This window comes from Vombatus ursinus, unplaced genomic scaffold (assembly GCF_900497805.2).
Source record: "Vombatus ursinus unplaced genomic scaffold, bare-nosed wombat genome assembly UNPS02014371.1, whole genome shotgun sequence".
Lineage (NCBI taxonomy): Eukaryota > Metazoa > Chordata > Mammalia > Diprotodontia > Vombatidae > Vombatus > Vombatus ursinus.
Window position 1 is genome coordinate 24,946 of NW_020954149.1, and position 5,912 is coordinate 30,857.

Here is a 5,912-nt window from a genome sequence, read left to right on the forward strand (position 1 = left end):
GACTTTGATATTCTGACATTTATGAGAAAAACTGACCCTATTTTGATGCATAACAAGTAAATATTTATTTGACTACAAAATAAGAATGGGGGCGGGGTTGAGTCTTTTTCAGGTCTCCCCCTCATGCTTCGGTTGATTCGATTTTCCTGTGAATTCTTTCTACCCCTTTTCCCACATTTGAAAAGGACAGCCAAGACACCTTCATTTCTTCCCACACATCTAACACTCCTCCTGCACAGAGCCACTTCTCTCAGGCCTCACTCTCCTGGGAAGCACCCCTGGTGAGGGGAAGGAAGAGAATGCAAGGCCCAACAGGTTCTACACCGCTGTGAAGGTTTTGAAAACTGGTCTAAGTGCAAAGGGGTGCAACACCTGATGCTTAGGGTTAAGAATACTTTTTTTCTTGGTCAAAGCAAAACCCCTGAAACCATTCAAGGTATGGGTAGGATTGCATAGAACTGTAACAGCTTTGAATGCTAAAGTTAAAAGGGTTAATACATATCTGTCATCATTTCGAAATTGCCAAAGGTAGGAGGTAACTTTAGGAGACCTGGATTATTTTGCCTGAAAGTTTGTTTTCAAGATTTTTAATGAAGCAAATTGTAGGGTTGGCCTAGAGGTAACTTACTGAGATTCCTTAGAACCAGGGATGCCCCAAACTAACCCACTGGTTTCTTGACTTGCTAATAATTGCCAATACCAATACAAATATAAACAGGGGCAAGAGTTTTCCACCCTTTTCCCCTAATTTGCTTTCTGCACCTATAGAAAGACACAGGGACACACAATTGACTCATCTTCTTCAGCTACAATGGGGTTTTGTTCAGTTGGCTAGAAGGTAAGTTCCTCCTTTCCACAGCATACGCATGAGTGGTCTTGGGCCACAGATCATAGCTTCCACATGGAGCAGATTGTCTGTGAAACACTCCACCTGTTGGGGCCAATCCAAACTGGCCATGTTCTTGTGACTCAGCTGTCCATATTTACCTCGAGTAAATATAAAAACAAATGCCCTCTGCCATTTCCTCTCACTAACCTCACAGCCCCTGTTACTTTTGGGGAAATGACTCACACCCCTCCATCCCCAATCCCTTAACAGGAGAGGTAACTTCGAGTTACAACTGGTAACTGTGGAAAATCTAAAAACCCAAGCATTCCGGTGGTTAGAAGGATTTGAAAACACCTGGGAAAAGCCAAAGGGTTCTATGTGCCACTCCTGAAAGGATCGCCATTCTAGCCTTCCTCTAATGCCCCTTGAAGACAGATACACACACAAGTGCCTGCTGGCTCTGAGGTTCTTGTCTTTTCTCTGACATTTTCCTCAGTGCTCCTGGGGACTACGCAGTCTTTAGGGCCAGAACACTTATCACTGGACCTCTTAGATCACCCTCCCTAGTAACAAACACTGGTCTTCGGTCCTTCACCTTTGTTATTGTGGGAACGAATTCTTCCAACACTCCTTCCCCTGGTTTTCCTACAGGTAAGGCTATTTACCCCAGCCCCAAGTATAGAGTTCACCATCTCCTAAACTTGACACAACAAAAGTGAGACAGTCACCACACCCTGCCTTGTAAAGGCATTTAACAACCAGCTAACAGGTTAGTCCCCTTTGAAGAACTTGAGGATCATGTACATGGACAAGATGTATGGAACAGGTGAGTTCTCACGGCTAGCAGTGAACAGACCAAGCCTGGGTGCAGAGCTGGGTTGGGGCTTTGTTTGCTGTGGTGGAAAATTGCCTGGATGGGGGGGCTCAGTCCCATAAGAGGGCTTTACCCTTACCGGCAGCCACTAATCAGCATTGCTTATTATCTTCCTCCATTTACTATCTCAGCCTGGGGCTGATGAAGCTGACTGGTGCCACAGTCACCAAGTACTCTATCACCAACTAGCCCCAGGCCCAGCTATACTTATGTGTCACCACAGCTGTGTGTTGGGATCCACAGCCCGGCCTTGCTGACCTCTGAGCCACTGGTCAGCTGCTCCAGTAATGTCAGGAAAGGCTGAATTGATGTGAACTGACCAAGGTCTCCATCCCCATCCTTGGCTGATATCTTTGCTTCAGGACTGCAGAAGCTCAGGGACAAACAAGCAATTCCCAGTTTACTGAGTAGATCAATGGCAAAAGCAGCACAGTTTCTGCCATGGACTCATAAGGGGGCTGTGTAAATTTTGTTGTTGTGAGACACTGGCTAGGGATGCTATAATGACAGGCATCTCAAAGGACCAGAATGAAAGAAACAAGAGAGAGGGGCCAAATGCGAAAATGTAACCTCTTGCCTCCTTCCACCACCTTCTCTCTTTCTGCCATGGTTTTGGAAAGCAGTGCAGGTTGCCCACATTTGCTCCAGCCACAGACATAGAGACCAGCCTCTAGGGGAAAAAAAAAAGCTCTTTAGAGTTAGCACTGTAAAGTAAATGGAACTACATACCTTCTCAGCAGGGTGATGGGGGGCTCTAGCCGCCATCAGTTAATCAAGCATTTGTTAAGCCTTGACCACGTGCCAGGCAATGTGCCAAGCGCTGAGGATACAAAGAAAAGCAAAAATACTACTAACCCCATCCTCAAGGAACTCAAATTCTAATGGAGTAGACAATGCAAACAGCCTTGTATATACAAGATACACTTAGTGTAAATGAAAGGCAGTATCAGAGGGAATGCAGTAGCAGTTGGTGGACCAGGAAAAACCTTGTAAAGAAGGTGCGATTTGGGCTGAGTCTCCACAGAAGTCAGAAGGAGGAGGTGAGAAGGAAGATCATTCCAGGCATGGGAGACAGCCAATGATAAAGAAGAGCACTGAGAGATGGGTTGTCCTGTCTGAGGAACAGCAAGGAGGCCACTGGAGCTGGATCTTAGAGGTTAAAATGCCAAACAGCACTTGACATTTGATTCTGGAAGTAACAGGGAGCCAGTGGAGTTTAGGGGTGGCATGGCTAGACCAGCAATTTAGGACAAATCACCTTGGCAGCTGAGGCATAAAAGGCTTACTTTGATGCAGTGAGGCCCCAGTTGAGATTATGTAACACAAATTTCTAGTGAGCCCAGGGTCAAGGACAGGCAGGAAAGAAGGAACTAAAAAGCACTTATTAACCCTTCTATGTGCCAGGTACTGTGCTTAGCACTTCGAAACAATCTCACATGACTCTCACAACACCCTTGGAAGATAGGTGCTATTATTAACCCCATTTTACTGTTGAAGAAACTGAGGCAGACAGCATTAAGTGACTTACCTACGGTCACACAACTATTTAAGTGGCTGAGGTTGAATCTGAACTCGAGTCTTCCTTCAGTGCTCTACCCACTGCACCAGCTAGCTGTCTAAGGCATTTAATGCATTCCACAATCATTTATGATTTATTCAACAAACATTTACTGGCAGTCAATATGTGCAGAGCATTGTGCTCAGTGGGAATGACCGTGGCACGTGAGATGAGTTGCCAAAGACCAGGACAAAGACAGATGAGGATGGGAAAGGAATCCCACTGAGTGGGAGGCTGGAAGGAGGCTGCAGGTTGGAAGGAGTGGCCTTCTCCTACACCAGGAGGCTATATAACTCCATTCACAAGTACTGAAGTACTAAGTAGGTCCTTGAGAGGAGAAGGCCATAACTTAACATCTCTGTATCCCTCACAGTAGGCCACAGTCTGACTCTAACCCTAAATGACAGCTACTTAAACACCTAATTGATCATGAGACTTGGAGAACACCCCTTTTCCAGGGCCCTGTCCAACGACTTCCTACCTCTCCCCACCCCAAGACATCTGTAACTGGGATGTGAGAAGGGGCCCAAGCTACCAAACGAGCAAGGATAAGGAAGCCAGCTCATCCACCACTCATGCAGAGAGAATGCCATTCACCAGCTGCAACTTAGGCCATGGCGAGGCCCTGAAGTGCCTCCCCTGCCGGGGCTCCAGCTCTGCATCCAGGGTCTCGTGGCCCACATCACATGCCCAAGTCTGAACAAAGAGCCACAGGCACTGGGGTTTCAGAGCTCTCTGCTCAGGGCTGCCCACTTCAGGCTCAAGGCCCCCACCCTGACCAGATTTCCTCCACTTACCTGCCTGTGCCCCACATGTACACCTGCCCCATTCCACCCAGCAGCAAGGCATGCTCTGCCCCCAGCACCTGCTGGCGGGCCTTCAGCTCAGAGGGCAGGTGCTAGGAGAAAGGCTGCCTGGGGCTCCCATACCATCCCGGCCCGGGAACTAAGGGTAGCAAAGCAGGGTCCGGGGCATGCTCCATGACCTCCAGCCTGGTCCCTAGACCCAGGTTCCTTCTGCAAGCCTCTCTGCTGCAGGATCTGGCGTGTCCACAGGGGGTCCCCTTGCAGCCCAGGCCTGCAGCTCCGCTGGGGTTCCCTCCACCTCCATGCGCAACACGAGCAGATGCTGCTCTGAGGCCAGCCAGCCTCGGCAGCTGGAGAGCTGGCCATTCCCAGAGCCCAACAGCACTAGGCACCTGTCTCCTGGAAAGGAAGAAACATCTGTGCCTGGGGCTAGAGGCTGGGGGTTCTACACTGAAGGTGGGGTGTGGGCGTGCACTCCACTGGGCCTTCTGTGTCATGAGCACTGACATGGAGTTGTGTTCACTGAGATGGTGTGTGTGTGTGTGTGTATGTGTATGCTGTACAAATGAAAATGAAAGAACTCCATAGGCAGAGATTTCTCCAGAAAATGATGGCACTTGTCTATCCCCAAAGATCTGTCTACCCCAACTTACTTATGATGGTCACCCTGCAACATCACCATTAGTTCCTATCTCTTCTACAACGTAAACCTGAACTGGAACTACCCCCATATTACATCTGCTCTTCACCCTGACCATCCAGATATAAAACTTCAGAAATGACTGTTTTAGGATTTGCTAGATGAACTGATAAAAACTACCAGTTTAGCATCAGACAACAGTCAGCGTTTGTTCCAAGAAACCTGTTTTGCATTTGTATTAACACAGTAAGAAGTGCAACAAATCGGTAGTTCCAGGGATATTTCTGTGATCAAATATGAGCTAAGGATTTGCTTGTCAGAAGCCAGCTGTCCACAAGAAGGTTATTTCCCACCCGATCTTTGTGTGAAAGTTAACAGGAAATCTGGTAGCTTTCCAGGCTATTTTTCACTCACCAAAAATGGTGTGGAACCAAAGTGATGCACATATATGTGTGTGATGGAGTTGTGTGCCCTGGGATAGAGGGGGCCATGCTCCAGCATGCAGGTGGGAAGGCAAAGTGCTGTGTGCACCAGGATGAAAGTGTAAGCACCGAAATGTGTGTGTGTGTGTGTGTGTGTGTACACATAAGGGGAGGGGTGTCTGTCACTGAGCTTCACTGGGATGGAGCTGTGCATCAGGAGAAGCTGCACAGGAATGGGGGGCATGGGAGGCTGTGCACGGGGGTGGGGAGGAAGCTCTGGGGCTGTAAGACTCAAGAAGGCAAGGGGCTGTGGAAAGAAGAGAAGGAGGGGAAGGGGGAGGGGTGATGAGGGAAAAGGCATGGGGGATGTGAAAGACGAAGTGGAAGAAGGAGGAGGAGGGGGAAAGGAGTCCCGAAGAGGAGGAAGGGGAGGAGAAGGGAGAGAAGAGGAGGGGCAAAAGGAGGAGGAAAGGAAGAGGGGGCAGAAGGGGAAGGAGGAGAACTAGGGAGGGGCAAGTAGATGGGGAAAGGAGGACAGGGAGGAGGGAGAGGAGGAGAGGGGAGAAGGGAAGGAGGGCATAGAGCCCTCCCCAAACCATTTTGAATCCCCTGAAAGACCGGAGAATAGGCCTAAAACCTGGATTGGCCAATCAGGAGAAAGACATTTTGGCCAAATCTGAACTTAACCTACCATAATGCTTTGTGTGCTCTGGCATAAGAGACATGCTTTGCTCTGCTCTCTGAGTGACCTCAAAATGCCCCTTCCGGTGTCAGCAACTGCAA

General features: G+C 48.7%; 1 pseudogene; it reads right to left on the minus strand.

Moving 5' to 3' along the window:
* Positions 1-806: 806 nt before the first annotated feature.
* On the minus strand, positions 807-5,436 carry LOC114042351 (annotated as a pseudogene).
* Positions 5,437-5,912: the final 476 nt, after the last annotated feature.